Raw genomic sequence first — 19,029 nt, forward strand, 5'->3', positions numbered from 1 at the left:
GTGGAAGCACAGCCCCACCATTTGCCATGGACTGATCCAGACAGCACTGGAACAGGGTGAAGCTCCAGAACATCTGCAGTACATTGATGACGTCATTGTGTGGGGCAACACAGCAGAAGAAGTTTTTGAGAAGGGAAAGAAAATAGTCCAAATCCTTCTGAAGGCTGGTTTTGCCATAAAACAGAGTAAGGTCAAGGGGCCTGCACAGGAGATCCAGTTTTTAGGAATAAAATGGCAAGATGGACGTCGTCAGATCCCAATGGATGTGATCAACAAAATAACAGCTATGTCCCCACCAACTAGCAAAAAGGAAACACAAGCTTTCTTAGGCGTTGTGGGTTTTTGGAGAATGCATATTCCAAATTACAGCCAGTTCGTAAGCCCTCTCTATCAAGTGACCCGGAAGAAGAACGAATTCAAATGGGGCCCTGAGCAACAACAAGCCTTTGAACAAATTAAACGTGAGATAGTTCATGCAGTAGCCCTTGGGCCAGTCCGGGCAGGGCAGGATATTACAAATGTGCTCTACACTGCAGCCGGGGAGAATGGCCCTACCTGGAGCCTCTGGCAGAAAGCACCAGGGGAGACTCGAGGTCGACCCCTAGGGTTTTGGAGTCGGGGATACAGAGGATCCGAAGTCCGCTATACTCCAGCTGAGAAAGAGATACTGGCAGCATATGAAGGGGTTCGAGCTGCTTCAGAAGCGGTTGGTACTGAAGCACAGCTCCTGCTGGCACCCCGACTGCCGGTGTTGGGCTGGATGTTCAAAGGGAGGGTCCCCTCTACACATCATGCAACTGATGCTACATGGAGTAAGTGGGTTGCATTGATCACACAACGGGCTCGAATAGGAAACCCCAGTCGCCCAGGAATCTTGGAAGTGATCATGGACTGGCCAGAAGGAAAAAACCTTAGAATATCACCAGAGGAGGAGGTGACACGTGCTGAAGAGGCCCCACTGTATAATAAATTGCCAGAAAATGAAAAGCAATATGCCCTGTTCACTGATGGGTCCTGTCGTCTTGTGGGAAAGCATCGGAGGTGGAAAGCTGCTGTATGGAGTCCTATACGACAAGTCGCAGAAACTGCTGAAGGAGAAGGGGAGTCAAGTCAGTTTGCAGAGGTGAAAGCCATCCAGCTGGCTTTAGATATTGCTGAAAGAGAAAAGTGGCCAGGCCTTTATCTCTATACTGGCTCATGGATGGTGGCAAATGCCCTGTGGGGGTGGCTGCAGCAATGGAAGCAGAGCAACTGGCAGCGCAGAGGCAAACCAATCTGGGCTGCCGCATTGTGGCAAGATATTGCTGCCCGGGTAGAGAACCTGGTTGTAAAAGTTCGTCATGTAGATGCTCATGTACCTAAGAGTCGGGCCACTGAAGAACATCAAAACAACCAGCAAGTAGATCAGGCTGCTAAGATTGAAGTGGCTCAGGTGGATTTGGACTGGCAACATAAGGGTGAATTATTTATAGCTCGGTGGGCCCATGACGCCTCAGGCCATCAAGGAAGGGATGCAACGTATAAATGGGCTCGTGATCGAGGGGTGGACTTAACTATGGACAGTATTGCACAGGTTATTCATGAGTGTGAAACATGCGCTGCAATCAAGCAAGCCAAGCAGTTCAAGCCCCTTGGGTATAGTGAACGATGGCTAAAATATAAATATGGGGAGGCCTGGCAGATTGATTACATCACGCTCCCACAGACCCGCCAGGGCAAGCGCTATGTGCTCACCATGGTGGAAGCAACCACTGGATGGTTGGAAACATATCCCGTGCCCCATGCCACCGCCCGGAACACCATCCTGGGCCTTGAAAAGCAAGTCCTGTGGCGACATGGCACCCCAGAAAGAATTGAGTCAGACAACGGGACTCATTTCCGAAACAACCTCATAGACACCTGGGCCAAAGAGCACGGCATTGAGTGGGTGTATCACATCCCTTACCATGCACCAGCCTCCGGGAAAATTGAGTGATACAATGGATTGTTAAAGACTACCCTGAGAGCAATGGGTGCTGGGACATTTAAACATTGGGATACGCATTTAGCAAAAGCCACCTGGTTAGTCAACACCAGGGGATCTGCCAATCGAGCTGGCCCTGCCCAATCAAAACTTCTACGTACTGTAGAAGGAGATAAAGTTCCTGTAGTGCACATGAAAAATATGCTGGGGAAGACAGTCTGGGTTACTCCCCCTCTGGCAAAGGCAAACCCATTCGTGGGATTGCTTTTGCTCAAGGACCTGGGTGCACTTGGTGGGTGATGCGAAAGGATGGGGAAGCCCAATGTGTACCTCAAGGGAATTTGATTTTGGGTGAAAATAGCTAATGAACTGAATTGTATGATATTAATTGCTTTATAATACTGTATGTTATCTCTTAACTGTATGTTAGCTCTTAACTGCATGTTAATATAATAATATAGTAGGTTAATATTAAGTATATAATACTGTATATTATGATTGCTATATGCCACATCAATGGTATTGCAGTAAGAATTGCCCAGCTTAATGAAAATGAACTTTGATGAAACCATGTTGGAATGAGAACTGACTTCAGCATGCAACAGTCCAACACTGCACACCACCTCTCCTGCTCTGAGAGACTGTGATGACAGATGGAACCCAAAGTCATGGGCTAAATGAACTCAATGGACATTTTAGAGGGATGGGCCATAGACGAAGGGAATGATATCTGTGTGTATATCAAGATAGGGAAAGCGGTGGTGATTAATTGGAACACATTGGAAAGGGGAGGGCCTGTGCATGACGTAGATGGTATAGAATAAGGGGTGGATACTGTCCTGGTTTCGGCTGGGATAGAGTTAATTTTCTTCCTAGCAGCAGGCATAGTGCTGTGTTTTGGATTTAGTAGGAGAAGAATGTTGATAACAGGCTGATGTTTGTAGTTGTTGCTGAGTACTGCTTATGCTAGTCAAGGACTTTTTCAGCTTCCCATGCTCTGCCAGGCGCACAAGAAACTGGGAGGGGGCACAGCCAGAATAGTTGATCCAAACTGACCAAAGGGCTATTCCATACCATATGACGTCATGCTCAGTATAGAAACTGGGGGGGGTTGGCCGGGGAGCAGCGACCGCTGCTCGGGAACTGTCTGGGTATCGGTCGTCGGGTGGTGAGCAATTGCATTGTGCATCACTTGCTTTGTATATTATTATTACTATTATTATTATTATATTGTTATTATTATTATTTTACTTTATTTTATTTCAATTATTAAACTGTTCTTATCTCAACCCAGGAGTGTTTCTCACTCTTACTCCTCCGATTCTCTCCCCCATCCCATCAGGGTAGGGGGAGTGAGCGAGCGGCTGCGTGGTACTGAGTTGCTGGCTGGGACTAAACCACAACAGCATTTCTCCTCACACAAAGTATAAACCACCTAGCTCCCAAGCCTGCCATGACTCACTGCAAAAGGCGCGAAAGTGCTTCTCCATCAGCATCGGTTTTCATCTCCAAATGCCACCGCTTGGGACTACCATGACCTCTAGAAATCGAATCCAGCGAGAGAGGCGTTGGGAATGGGGATGTGAGCAGGAACAGGGTCCAGGTGAGCAGCCAAGCACAGGGATCTTTCCTGGCAGCAGTCATCCTCGGGTGACCTGTGTAAAAGTCAGTTCTTTGCTGGCCTAGGAGAGAGGCAAGGACACCTTAGCACAGAATTACCAAGGGAATTTGTTCTCTTTATTTAGCTATGCATATTGCACCTGCATAAAGCTGTTCTCTGTGCCTGCCCTATCATCTTCTCAGGCACATACGACATCAAAAACCACCTTCACGAATCACACAGAAACTCCTGCCCTATCAGCTCCTCAGCCACCAGTAACATCACAAGCACCTGAAACAGCAACAGGCTGGTTCTGGCCACGAGCGACATCACAGACACTTAAGTGGGCGATGCATCTTTTCCTAGCTGTCTGCTGCTCAGTCACAAGTGATATCGCCAGCATCTGCACAAGTCATTTAAAAACTCCTGCCCTAGCGGTTTCTCGGCAGCAGGTGACATCACAAGTACCTGCAGCAGAAGCCAGGTTCCTGCTCCTTCCGCAGCAGCTGCTCTGCCACCAGTGTCTTCCCAAGGACCTGCACAGGATGAGCATCCTCACTTTCCACACGCCCTCTTCTTCCCCTCCATCTCTATCTTGTCTCCTGTCTCTCTGGGCTCTTCTCTGCCAGGCCCTTTTCTCACTCACTCCATGACCTCCCAATGCCTTTCACTGTCACTGTGCTTCTGGGGCAGATGTTACCTTGAAAGCACTGTCCCAGCCATGTCCCCTGCACCTATTTCTCTTCTCCCTCTGCTTTGCGCTCTGGCTGTTTGATGCACTTTTTGACCTCAGAGGCCCTTTTGCCCTGGCTCCCTCCTGCTCTTCAACCCTGTTCCTGCAAGAGAACTGCCAAGCGGTCGCTGTCTCCTCCAGGGCATCTTACCTGCATCTCTCTGACCTGGACAGCTGCTGGGAACTGTCACCATCAGCCCCAGCTGTGCTTCTCCTGGAGAAGGCTTCTCCTTGCACAGGCTCAGCTCTGGGTGTGCTTGGTGTGGAACAGCGTTCCTGAAGGACAAGAGTAAGACTCAAAGTAACTCCTGGGCAACGTCCTGCTGGGAGAGCTGATTTGCAGGCAGCTCTCCCAGCTTGGCAGCAAGCCCCAAGGCTGCTCCAGGGGTGCTCCCTGTTCCCCAGCTCAGCCACAGGTCCCACATCTGCCGCTCTTGTTACCAAAAGGGATTTGCTTGCCTTTTTCTTTTCTTCTAGTTCATGCACAGGCACTGGGAAAAAAGGCAGCAGAAGCACGCGCTAGCTAAAACCCCTTTCTATTGTTAGCAGTAAAGGTGCTCTCAGCTGGGAGCATGAGGAGGTCACCGTGTTACATTTCTTGATTCCTTGTGTGAAATCTTAAGACTATTCATATACTCATTTTTACAATTTACATAACCTATTGGCTTTGGCCACGATATTGTCTGTTACCATTCACTTTTGAGTATTTGTACACGTGAACCCTCTGTGCAAGGGCGCTTAATGCATATTTCTTAGCTGAGTTTACACGATTTTCTTGCAACTTTGCTGCTTTCAGCCAGTTTGGTCTCATTTCTTGCAGCAGCAAACCCGCCTGGGTAGGAGAGGTCACGGTCGGTCAAGTTCTTGTGTGCGTGTCTTCAAGCCATCTTCACATTGTAGCTTTTTCTTATGTAGCACTTTCTAGCAGGATTTTGGAAAGCCTGTTCCCAGCTGTGAGCGCCAGGTCAAGGGCACCAGGCAGAAACAGCCCCCACCCCTGAGGGCTGGTGTTTACAACACAAAAACTGTGTTGTAAAAAATCTAGCGGCTTTTAAAAAGTATCCTCTCCTCCCCCCAAACCTTTGTTTCCCTCCTACCCTCAGACTACTGCAGTCATTATCATGCTAGGATTCGGTAATTACCACCAATCTGAAAACCCTCCAAAGCACGGATAAGAACCATCATGAACCACGCACCCACCTCTTAGTCCTCTTGCAGCAAGGCCTCTGTAACTGAGCACTTCTGCATGGATATCTCTGCCTGACAGGAGATGGTAGGCCTGGGGGAAAAAAAAATCTGACGTTGTCTTGGCTCTAGTGAAAGCAAAGAATGTATGATACTGATACAAACAACTTCAAAAGAAAGAAGGATAGTGGAAGAGTCAGAAAATGTGATGTGTCTCACCCACCTCTAATTTCAGAGGAAGTTTCAAGGGTTTGTCTTTTTTTTTAATCATTGCCAAGCACAAGTGAAAAAACCCACATACCTGCTCTTTCAGTAGAACTGAAAACTACAAGAGCTAGACTACTGAGTCTGTGTAATTACTCTTCTTTCCAGGGCACATGGGTCTTTTCTTTCCCACATCTTAGTGGGGAGCTTTAACTTCAAATCACTATGTTCTGATATGGAGATAGCAAAATGTCCTTTGTAAGTTTTTGAAAAGAACAGTAGACTGTTCATATAAAGTGTAAATGACATGTTTCCACTGTCAAAGGTTATAACACTTTTGAGTATCTTTGCCATCTTCATCTTGGATTGGATCAAATGGGGCTGGTTTTCATGTACGATTATAATGGGCCATATGTTGAGATAATATTCATGGAAGCTCCCAATTCCCTTGACATTGTACAAATTAGGAAATTAATTGTATCCCCTGAAGAATGTATCCCCAGAAACATCTGGGCTGACCCTGATGATAATGAAACAGGGAAAGATGATTCTTTATCTCCTCCAAATGCCCCTACATATGTCGCTAGGCCCATTATAAAAAAAAGAAAAAATACTGGGCCTCGGGGTGGAGCAGGAAATCGTACCAAAAAATAACCCCATGTGATCCAATCCAAATGGCTGACCTACAAGAATGCTATGGCTGTAAGCCAGGCAAAACTGAGACTGAGTATTTCTGGAGAGTGTGTTTAACAGGCGGAGACAGAATTTTACTAAACGGCGAGGAAACCAATGGATTCTGGGGCCCTGGTGTCTTTTTAAATGCTGGCCTCGTGCTTCCAGATGATCCCCACTCGATAACCAGTAGAGTGGCATACTGGGCCAATGGAATTGATATAGGGGAGAGAGGAGAACCTCTAGTAATGCCTATCAAATCCCTAAATGAACTTTCCACAGCTGTTACAAAAGCTGCCTGTATTCAGGTCATGCATGATCGCAGCCCTCTTGACGTTCCCACATCAGCAATCGTGGATCATGAGATGCTAAAGCCCTTAATTAATGGAGCCCCTGCTATGCTCAAACCCTACCTCATTGCAAAAGGAGAGAAAATAAGGGGGAACACAGACTTCAATGCCCTGTTAGACATAAGGGAGGGTGCCAACAAACAGGAAGGGGCCCTAGTGTGCAGAGATCTCCCCACATGGGCAACACTGATGCATGACATCATCAATCATGGGTGAGAAATCCGACCCATCTTTTGAAACCGAAAATCCTAGTGGTAACATCAGACAAATTAAACAAACACCCCAAAAGTGTTCCCAGGAACCAAAATCCATTAATCGTCAACCTAGGGGTCAGAGGTGGAGAGAACTATAGAATCAAGCACTGACATTAGGCATTCCGAGAGCTGTAATTCAGAAACAACCTGCCAGCATTACCCAAGATCTAATTCATGCAGTTCAAAGACACCATCGGAGAGAAAACATTTCCAACACCCAGATACCATCACCAGCTCCGAGAGGGGGTGATGACCCTTTCCTTCCCCAAAATCCAAGATCAAAAAACAAGTAGTGCCTGGATGACAATTGGGTCTCTCCATCTGGCAAAAGGTCTCCTATCAATGGATAGATAATAATGGCCTATGTATTTTAATACCAGTTCACCCTCAAAAACAGTTAATCAAATTCCTAATAGACACTGGTGCACAAATTTCAATATTGACACAATAAGATACTGAGAAGCTGAGTATATGACCCAGATGGCAAAGAGTTAAAATTACTGGAGTGAACGGAGCAAGTGCTGTTTGTCAGACTGCAAAGGTTCATTTATGGCTCCCGGGAGAAAAACGCATGCTGTCTACCCATTTGCAGTAAAAAAGCATAATGGAAGTATTTTGGGCTTTGATGTTTTGAATGGCCAAACGTGGCACCTCCCAGACGGTGGGATGTGGTCCTTTGGTTCAAATATTAATCCTAACCTGATAAAGATCAGGAGCCTACAGTGCGTTTACTCCGTGCAGCCCCTGCACTCCCTAATTCAGTAGTTACTAACGTACCACAATAGCCAATTTCTGCTGCAGCACAAAATGGAATTTCTAAAGGCATACCTGATTTAGAAAAACAACAAATTATCTCCAGAACCCACTCCCCACACAATTCACCGGTCTGGCCAGTCCGAAAGCTGGATGGGAGATGGCGTCTGACAATTGATTATAGGCGTCCAAATGCCAACACAGCTCCGCTAACGGCTGCAGTCCCCAATATTGCAACCTTTACAGCCACACTAGAGGCAGCTGCACACCCATGCATGGCAGTGCTAGACGTGAAAGGGATGTTCTTTATGGGCCCCTTGCAGGAGGAGGAGAAAGACAGATTTGCTTTTACCTGGGAAGCTATACAATATACCTTTAACAGACTCCCACAGGGATACAAACACTCACCTACACTTGCTCATGCTGCGCTTGCTGAACTGTTGCAAACAGTCACACTTCCCCACAACGTGAAACTATACCAATATATAGACGATATTCTGATCGGAGGACATTCCCCTGAGGAGGTAGGGGAAGCAGCAGCAGCAGCAGGGCAAGCGCTACATAAAGCAGAAGTTGCAATCCCACCTGAGAAGTGTCAGAAACCAAGCAGAGAGGTCAAGTTTTGGGGTTCTTGGTGGATTGCAGGTAGTGTGACAATCCCACCAGACACCCTAAATATCATAGAACAGTCACAGATGCCCCAATCTGGGAAAGAATTACAACAGCTTACGGGTACTTTAGGATACTGGAGAAAACACGTACCTGGATTTTCCATCATTGCTCGCCCACTTTACTCACTCTTAGGAAAGGGAACACCAACAGAAAACGTTTGGTTTACTGATGCCTCAGCAAAAAGAGTAAATGGGAAACGGCAAGATAAGGCTGCTGCATTAGAAATTACCACTGGCAAACAAGCAATAGAAGAAGGTGAAGGCAGTGCACAAGTAGGAGAATGAAGGGCAGTTGTTCCAGCAGCACAAATCAGAGCAAAGGTGATATATGTAGATGCCTGTGCTGTGTGGGCTGGTGCCACACAATGGCTCTGTCAAGTGCAATCCCTGCTCCTCTGAGCCCATGGACAAAGATCCACAGAACGGCCACGGTCTCAAGCTCGTGTTAAGTATACCGGGAGTATGGGCATACACCCTAGTACGGGAAATTTAAACCTCTCTATCACGGTCATGCATGGAACTGAGGTATGCTTGGAAAATGAATGGAGCTGGGACAAGGATGAAGCTGATGGTAATATTCCTCAACTTCGGGGAACGACAGGGAAAGAAATTAAAATAGGATGCCGGATGATCAGTGGGTCTGCTCATGAGAAGGCATCTCAGATTTCGGTGTACAACATCACACCAGACCCAACAGCAAAAGATGGGAAACTTTGTGCCTCTGAAAGATTGGAATCTTGGTACAATTTTACCTTAGTACAACCTGTTCTCGTAGTCTGCCTCTGGGCTCGCCATAGCATGGGACTATCCTTTAAATTTAAAACACACATTACTGACTCTAGTACAATAACATCTGCCCCGATTGTAAAGGCTAAGAAAACCCTGTCCCCACAAATTTCTGAAATTGGACCATATGCGATCAAAAATGCTGGGCAAATATTAGTTAACGCGTCATGGTCCCTCAAACGAGTGGAACTGTCAATGCAGGTTAATGTCTCTACAATTAAACCTACCTGCTCACCATTCCTAAATAAATCCTATACAGGATGGTTAGCAGGGTTACATGGACAAGCTCTCACCTCCCCAAAGCGAGCAGAGAGAGATGTAACCGTGTCATAGGGAAAGGATTGGGAGTCTTGAGTAGTATAGATGCTGAAATACTCATAAATAAAGTGCAACAACAAGTGATTTGAACAAATTAGAACAGCCCTTACGGTCTTCTCTATCAGCATTGGGAACTAGTCAATGGCTTATAGCTGTCATATTACCTGAGCGGGAAAGGATCAATGTAAAAGACCACCGACTAATCACGGACGCACCAGGCACAGCTCCAACCAGTCTCTCTCTTGCTCCTAGTTGTATTCAAGCCCGATGGTGGATACAGCCTACTGTAACAACAATTATAAGAGAAGGCGATGAGGGCACCGTGCCCACTGAAATTCAAAAGGTAATCTGGGATAACACAACTCAATTTGAAAGAGACTTCCAATTCTGGTGGCGTCTAATCAATTTTACCTATAACCCTACTGACAGTAAAGCCACAGCTTTTGTATTAACAATGTGCAATGCTTCAGTACACACCATATAGCTACCCAATCATTGCGCTGGGGTTAAACCAGAATGGAACTGGACTCCATCCATTAAAACATAGAGTATGGGCCCAACAAAATGGGAATAAATGGCAAACTATTGATGTTGATACATGTGTTGGATGGAACAACAGGGATTTATTTGTGAAAGTAACACCATGAAGGCCCAAGACATGTCTCTTGACACTGAACAAAGTGTTTGTCATTTTGAAATACATCCTGATGATACCCCTGAAACAGTACTCATATATGCTGGACATGGGTGCATTTGCATGAGAACCCTTTGCCACTCTGTATCTGTAGATAACACCACTGTAGACATATACATCATCGTTACGTTGTTCCACAAGTATTCCCTGACCTGATCCTCTTCCACCAAGGGTCCCTCTTCCTTGCTCCAGCCTTTCCACCCGCTCTCTGGGACCTGGCACTCCTGAAGGCTGCTCTTGCTAGTAAAGGCTGAGCCAGACAAGGCATTCAGTACCTCCGCTTTTTGCACGTCTGTGGAACCAGGTCCCCTGTCTCGTTGAGCAAGGAGCCCACAATTTCCCTTGGCTGCTTTTTGTCTCCTGCGTACTTAAGAAGCTCTCCTGGCTATCTTTGACATCCCTGCCCAGATTCAATTCCATCTGCGCGTTGGCTTTCCTGACTTGGTCCCTGCATGCTCGGACAATGTTTCCATGTTTCTCCGACGATACATGGCCTTGTTTCCACCCTCTGTAAGCTTCGTTTTGCATAGAATCATGGAATCAGAATCATTTAGGTGGGCAAAGACCCTTAAGATCATTGAGTGCAACTGTTAACCTAAAACTACCAAGTCCACCACAAAACTGGGTCCCTCAGCGCCTCCTCTACATTTCTTTTAAATACCTCCAGGGATGGTGACTCCACCACACCTCCCTGGGCAGCCTCTTCCAATGCTTGATATCCCTTTCGGTGAAGAAATTTTTCTTAATATCCAATGTAAACCTCCCCTGACACAGCTTGAGCCCATTTCCTCTTGTCCTATCGCTAACTACTTGGGAGAAGAGACCAACACCCACCTCACTACGACCTCCTTTTGGGGAGCTGTTCAGAGCAACAAGGTCTCCCCTCAGCCTCCTTTTCTCCACACTAAACAACCCCAGTTCCCTCAGACGCTCCTTGTTAAGCCTTTTTCTCTGGACCCTTCCCCAGCTTTGTTGCCCTTCTCTGGACACGCTCCAGCACCTCAATGTCTTTCTTGTAGTGAGGGGCCCAAAATTGAACACAGTATTCCAGGTGCAGCCTCACCAGTGCTGAGTACAGGGGGACAATCACCTCCCTGCTCCTGCTGGCCACACTATTCCTGATACAAGCCAGGATGCTGTTGGCCTTCTTGGCCACCTGGGCACACTGCTGGCTCATGTTCAGCCGCTGTCGACCAACACCCCCAGGTCCTTTTCAGCCAGGCAGCTTTCCAGCCACTCTTCCCCAAGCCTGCAGCATTGCATGGGGCTGTTGTGACCCAAGTGCAGAACCCGGCACTTGGCCTTGTTGAATCTGATGCAATTGTCAAGGAGAAAGTGCAAGAAAAGGATGAGGAGAAACAAAAGGAAATGGATGAGGAAAAGGTGAAGGAGGAAAAGGTGAAGGAGGAGGAGGAGGAAACACCTCCAAATTCACTCTACAGCGTCAGCACATCAAAGTTCTTGGATGGAGCACCTGCTGCATCCATTTGTCCATGGGGATCCACTAAATCCAAGCTTACTGGTGAAGCCACTACTCACAGGAGCTGTCCCACATCGTGACCATCACTCCTCTCGGGAACAGACGGGAAAGCTCTGCATGACAAAGGCTGTCAGGACGTGCTCCAGAAGACCAGTACAACAAGACCCCCATCACCTAATTGCACAGAAATAATTCCAGCTCAGTGAAACGATTATTGAAAATGAAACACACAGAACAGCATCCACCATCAAAACTCTTTCAGTCGTAGTTTTAACTGCCACAGAGCTGCAGGCTGGCGACCTTACCATCACCGTCACCCGACCCCAAAAGAAATGCTAACTGGCAAACAGTAACTCTGCCCACAGCCCGTATCTCTCCAGCCTTCAGAGGCAGAATAGCTCAGCCCACAGCTCTGCAGGTACAGACCAGCCCAGGCTTACAGCCTGTGTCTGCCTACTCCATCATCTGCCCAGAAAGTCAAATCAGCGGCTCCCGTCACGCAGCTCCCCCTGCCCAGGGCTGGGGCTGGCAGCACAGACAGGCCTGCATTTTGGGAAAGCCTTGGGGCCCAGAGCAATTCCCGGGCAGCTCCCTCCCCGGGCAGGCCCAGCCCCCAGCAGAGCCCTGAGGGAGGGCAGGGCTGTGCACAGCCCTTGCGCTGCTGAGAGAACAGCCCCAGGGCCATGGCCCTTCTCGCAGGCCGTCTCTCCGCAGGCCCAGTGTCCCGGCGGGCTGAGGAGCCGCTGCGGGCTGGGGGGCAGCGGGCGCAGGGCAGCCCTGGGAGGAGAGGCGCGGGCTGCCTGTGCCCGCCTGGCAACAGCCACGCCATTGGCCACAGCTGAGCCAATGAGCGGAGCCGGAGGCGGCCTGTCAGTCCCAGGCAGCCTGGGGCGGGGCCGGAGGGGGCAGAGGCCGAGCAGCCTGAGGAGAAATGGGGGGGGGAGTGGGAGGAGGAGGAGAAAGAGGAGGAGGAGGAGGAGAAGGAGGAGAAGGAGGAGAAGGAGAAGGAGAAGGAGAAGGAGAAGGAGAAGGAGAAGGAGAAGGAGAAGGAGAAGGAGAAGGAGGAGCAGGAGCAGGAATCTCCGCGTGCGGGTGGGCCTGGGGACAGGGACCTGGAGCCCTCAGTGCCCTGGGCCCCAGCATGGCCCAGCTCCCCAGCCCAGCCCCGAGTGCTCAGCCCCAGGGCCAAGGCCACAGGCAGGGTCCGAGCGGCTCCTGCTGCTGCCCCGAGGGTCGCCAGCCCGCGCCCTGAGAGCTGGAGGTGGGTGTCTGATGTGCGCAGGGCAGGGGAAGGCAGAGTGGCCTCCTCTCCAAGAGAGGGCTGCAGGCTGTGGAGCGGGCGTGCTGTGGTGGGGACAGAGCAGGTGCCTTTGCTGTCCCCAGGCCTGCACGTGGGTCTCGTGCTCATGGTCGGCCCCACCTCTGCTGACAGCCTTTGATAAAGAAATGTGCTGCCTGCAAAAGGCCTGCCCTTGGGCCTAATCCTGCACCCTAATATTGGCATCACCTTGCAGGGTGGCCAGGAGTGGGGAGAAAAGCCCAGCTGGGAGGAAAACAACTGCCCAACTTAATTTTTTTTTCTTGGTTTGCTTGTTGGTTTTGCTTTCAAAATAATACTATTTAGGCTCTAAAGACAACCTGCAAGGAAGAAGGTAGCAGGCGTACCAGGCTGGCCACATTTCAAGCCTGAATGCATTCAACAGCCGCACAAACCACCGCTCGCTCCCGCTGTGCACACTCCACCGCCTGCCTGCAGGTACAGGCAGCTGCCCTGTTTCTTGAGCACTCTCCAGGAGCGGCACCACCAGGCATCTCAAAAAACCCTCCTGCCTGCAAAACCTTGAGCAGGGGTTAATGGGGGACAATTTCTCCTCTCTTCAGGCCTGCTGGTTAAAGACTCGTCCATGGAGAGATGGCTCAGGACCACGGCAGGGCCAGCGGCGCTGCTTTCTGGATGCCATGGTGGCGATGGGCAGAGGGACCGGTTGTCAAATCCCAGGTCTGGGTACCCGTGTGGGGTGTGAGGGTCCCCCCTGCCTGGCTTTTCCCGGCAAAGTCGCAGCCGGTGCTGTCCCCGTGCTGCAGCCCCGGGGCCAAGGCTGAAGGAGCCGGGCAATTCTGTGGGCGCTGCACCCTGCCGGGCCCCAGCGCCGTCCGCCCTGGGCTTCCCCCGCTGTTCTCTCCAGCTCTGCTTTCTGCCAGGGCCGGGGCACCGCAGAATGTCTTGCCCGCTCCCCACAGCCATCCTGACCCACGCCTGCAGCTTGTACGCTGTGTCCACAGCACCCAGCGTGTGATTTGGGGGTGGCAGGTCTCTCTTATGGCACCCTGGGAATGGGGACAAAGCAAACGCCATCGCTCTCTTTTGCTCTTTGTCCCCAGGGTGAGCAAGCGGAGACGTCCCGTGTGCTGGAGAGCGTCCTGCAGGGAGGTGACAGCGGATTGCAGAGCAGCGCTGAGACCCGCCTGACAGCCAAGGCGCGCGGTGGCCGCAGAGCAGCCCAGGTGAGCTGGTTCTCTTGGAGGCCCCCAGAGCAGCCACGGCTGCCCCAAGGGGTCTTGCGGGGAGGACGGGGTCATCTGCCTGGTGGCTGTGGCACAGAAACGATGAGCTGAAGCCCCGTGGTCATGGCTGGCCAGGTCAAAGTCTCCGAGTGCCTCAGCCTTTCTCCCCAGGGGCGTTTAAGCTGGGCACTTTTCCAGGGTGTGAAGATGGATGGTGGTGATGTCCTGGTGGCTCTGTCTCACTCCCACTTCAAAGCTGTGATGTCCGAGATCCGGGGCCACGTGAAGGCCCTGGTGGAGATCTCCAGGGAGTTTGTGTTCCGTTTTCTGGTATTGTAGGGCTACAATGTGCTAGGGTTATGGGGTGACAGGGTTATGGTATGCCAGAGTTTAAGTGAGTTACAGATAAAGCATCTTACTGTTATGGAGAGAATCTGGGTTTGTTGGCCCTGGGCTCTTGGGGTTAGGTTGTTTTTGCCTTATCCTGTGTTCTGTGTGGTCTTTTTTTGTGGCGAGTCCTTTTTTTCAGCTTGTTTGCTTTTTTAGGGTTTGGAAAGGGGCGTTTGGTTTGTGTGCGATGTTTCTTCTGGTTGTTTTTTGCTGTTCTGGTGGATTGTGCTGTGTTTTCTGTCTTGAAAGCGTCATTTCTGGTGTAATATGTCTACTTCATGTCAGGCAGTGTCCCTTCTGGTGCGGTCTGCCTCATTTCTGGTGAGTCGGTAGCTGTGTTGGTAGGTAGGTGGGCAGGGAGGTCCATGTGGTCCATGGAGCATGACTGCCAGCGACTAACGGGCAGTTCTGGGGAGGGGTGAGAGGGCTTCTGGCCCATGGGTAATGACTGGCAGAGGACTAAGTGTGCTTCTGAGCTTGTGTGGACTTCCAAATGCATGGTCATTTCTCGTGCCTTGAGGAAGAGCCCTGGGAAGACACCAGCCGCACAGAAGGACAAGGGTTTCCCCAAGGGTACGTGGCTTTCTGGTTTTTGCTTTTGAGTGAGCAACCTGCAAAGAGGCTGCTGTCATTAATTTTAGTGACATTTTGTAAAGTCCTAGGCTGAGTTTCGTGTGACTTGAAGCATTGCTGACAAAATGGTGGAGGTTTGTGTGGGTGTTGTGGATGCTTCAGGTTTGAACGCCTGCTCGTGGTGGTGACTGCATGCAGTCCTTAGCTCCTGTCTCAAGGCACAGCGTGTGCTTAGGGTGAGGTTCATCATCCATGCTAGTGGATGTGAATCTGTATTTCAGATAGATTTCTTGATCGTTTTGGATAGTGGGGGGTGAATTTCTTGTCAGATCTGATTCTGATCTTCCTTGGTTTTGCATCTTCACGTGGCTGGCGAAGAGCTGGTAGGAGGAGTGGGAGAAGGGTCAGTGGTGCCATTTCCCATTTCCACATTGACTGCTTGTACGGGAGTTATCAGGGTTCTCTTCCATTGGCGGTTTCTTTGCAGGCATCTCTTGAAGCCACTTGTCTGTTTTGTGAGGGGTAGTGGACTTAACGGGAGACCTGCTTTAACTTTTTTTGGTTGTTCTTGCATTCTTTGGCAATATCTACTTAAAAGTCTACTTCAGGAAAAGAAGAAGAAATCACTTTGTGTTTCTGTGTCTGCCTGAAAGGACTAAGCTGATGACAGAGAGAACTGATGTGAAGAGCCATTTTTTGGCGATATTGGGTGCCCCATCTGACTTGTCTGTCTTTCCCTGTGGGTAGGGTGGTGGTTTGCGCATGGCACTGCTCTGTGCTGCTGGGTCCACGTCCCTGTTGGTTGCCAGATGCAAGGCAAAGGGCTTATTCTCGTTAAAAATGACTTGTCTAATTTCAGAAATTGTCTGCATAGAGTTAAAGATGAAAGTCTTCCTCATCTCTTTGTGCACTAGTAGAGAAGCGGTGGGGGGTTTCAGGGCAGTGCCTGTGAGTGAGCCTTTAGGAGATGCTGTCCCTTGACCCTCAGATGGGGCGATGAAGAGTTTGAGAAAGTCATGCGTGTTTTGGTGTTCACCAAAGCAGGTTATTTTTTCTTTTGTAGCTTCTGTAGCTTATATTTCTTATGTAGGAGAGCTGTGAGGCTGGGAGGACAGGCTGTGGGTAGGAGGGAATGTGCTTAGTTACCTATCAAAGGAAGATAAAAGAAATATCTGAGTCAGTGTAGCCATTCAGAGTTCTGGCTGTTTACATGTGGACCTGAACTTTTACCAGAATGGATTTGCTTGCACTTCTCTTTTAGTTCATGTGTGGGTACAGGAAAGAAGGCAGCAGACGTATAGACTACCTGAAATCCCTTTTTATTGCTGGCCATAAAGGTGCCTCTCGGCTGGGAGCCCAGGAAGGACGCCATGTTACAGTTCTTGATTCCTTATATGCAGTCTTAAGGCTACTCACGTATTTGTTTTTACAGTCTAAAAAAGCTCTTGGCTTTGGCCATGAGGTGGCCTGTTAGCATTCACTTTTGAGTATTTGTTCACATGAAGCCCTGTGCAAGAACGCTTAATGCATATTTCTTAGGTGAGTTGGCACTCTTTTGGTGCAACTTTGCTGCTTTCAGCTGGTTTCCGTCTGGTTTCTTCTAACAGTAGAGCCACTTGTATAGGCGAGGTCACGGTCGGTCAAGTTCTCTCGCGCATGTCTTTGAAACCATCTTTACATAGGAGCTTTTCTTATGTACCGCAATGTGCTGGTCAGCTTTTTCACCCAGGCTAGTTCAAAGCCTGCGCAGCACAACATAACCACTGCCTGATGAGCTTTCTTTATATCCCACGGGAGCTCGATGGTGCTAACACCATTTCTAGCTTTCCCTGGGAGACAGGGAGGAGCAGAGCTCCTGTATCACAGCTTGGCTTGGTCTGGGAAGGCAAACTGAAAAGCACGTGGCGGTCACAGACACTTCTGTCCTGGGCCGTGAGCTGTGCAGATGCCAGCAGAAAGCTCTGGGAACACTTTGCACACAGGCCAAGGCGTTCCTGCTGCTACCCCAAGTGTCGCCAGCCCGAGCCCTGACATCTGGAGACCGATGTTTGATGGCAGCAGGGCAGGGGAAGGCAGAGTTGCCTCCTCTGCGACAGGAGGCTGCCAGCTTTGGAGCAGGCATGCTGTGGTGGGGTCAGACCAGGTGCCTTTGCTGTCTTCTGTCCTTCCTGTGGGTCTCGTGCTCATGGACAGCCCCATCTCTGTTGACAGCCTTTGATAAATGGGGATTTGGAGGAGCGGAAGTTGTTTCTCCCTCCTGGGAGTGGGGAGCGTTCCTGCTTGGATGCAGCTCCCTTGGCAGATGCTTGTGCTCATCTCTCGTCCCCGAGGTCTGATTTGTGCCTTTCCCCCCACCCAGGCTGTGTTGCTGGCTCTTGTGAAATGGGGGTGCCGAGGGCGGATGGTTTTACCACAGCTGGGAAGTTCCAGTCAAGCTGTCAGGGAGGGTTTCTTCCTGGTTCTTGCGGTTACAGGTTTTCAAAGAACCCAGCAAAGAGGTTTTCCAAGGAAACGTGGCCAAGGCAAGTGCAGGGTTGAGCTCTGCTTGCTGTCAGTGTGGATTGTGTCTGTGCTCGGCCAGGCACGCAGGAGCTTTCAGATGAGGAATGGGACTATTCCAGGGTGAAGTGAGCAGTCAGGATCCAAAGTGTGTTCTGTGTAAGGCAATCGGGTGGCAATGTGCAGTTGGAGCCTTCTTGTTTGCTTACCCTTTGATTTCAGTGCTGTCCTCTAGTCCGAATCTTGCAGTGTTTTTGCTGAGGCGTAAAAATTAAAGGGATAAAGCAGATCATCCTCGCCCACGCACACACCTTCCCCCCAGCTCCAGGTGAACAGCCAAAATCTCTGTGGGTACGTTGTTTTATGAAACGTGTATCAGATATCCAGCATCAGGGGAGTTGTGTACAGCGAATGGCTGCAGGTGCCTGGGGCTTGCTGGTGTCACCTGGAAGGGAAAAAGGGAGCAAAGGTGACCATGGGGACTTGTTACCAAGTACGTTTATTTGCAATCTCTCATTGTACGTTGCTGTATGTGTGCCTTGCAACATTCAGCTCGCAGTACTTCCTCCTCTCCTCCCCCTCTTCCTCCTCCCGATCGTCTTCCTCCACCTCCTGTTCCTACTCCTCTTCATTGTCATCCTTTTACCCTTCTTCTCCTCCTCCTCTCTGTCCTCCTGTTTGTCATTGCTGTAGTTGTCCTCATCCTCCTCCTCTTCCTCCCCCTTCCTCCCACTCCTCCTCCACAACTTCATCCTAATCCTCCTTCTCCTGTTAAATGTCCTTATTCTCTTTTTCATCCTCTTGCTCACCTTCTTCTTCTTGTTTCTCCTCCTTCTTCTTCTCTTTCTCCCCCACCTCCTCCACTGCCTCCTCTTTGTTCTGTTCGTCTGTTCACCCTGTATGTCATCCTCCTCTTCCTTCTCTTCATCTTCCTCCTCCTCATCGTCCCATTCCTCTTCATTCTCCTTCTCCTTTTCCTTCCTCTTCCTCCTCTTCCTGCCCCTCTACCTCCTCCTTCTTGTCCTTCTCCTCTTCCTCCTCTTTTTTCCTCTTCTTTCTCATGTTTGTCCTCCTCCTCCTCCTGTTCTGTGTCTTGTTCCTCTCTCTTCTGCTCCTCCTCCTGCTCCTCCTTCTTCTCTTCCTATTCTTCCTCCTGCTCCTGGTGCCACCTGTTCCTTTTCTGACTGTTCCTCGTGTTCCTCCTCCACCTCTTCTTTCTCCTCCTCTCGCTCCTCATGTTTGTCCTCCTCCTCCTGTTCTGTGTCTTGTTCCTCCTTGTTCTCATTCTCTTTCTGTGTTCCTCGTCCCCTTCATCCCCTTCCTCCTCCTCCTGCTGTCCATCAGTTCATCCTGTTTGTCTTCCTTCTTCTTCTCCTCCTCCTGTTTGTCCTCCTGTTAA

The sequence above is a fragment of the Pelecanus crispus genome, chromosome 23 (genome assembly GCF_030463565.1).
Source record: "Pelecanus crispus isolate bPelCri1 chromosome 23, bPelCri1.pri, whole genome shotgun sequence".
Classification (NCBI taxonomy): Eukaryota; Metazoa; Chordata; class Aves; order Pelecaniformes; family Pelecanidae; genus Pelecanus; species Pelecanus crispus.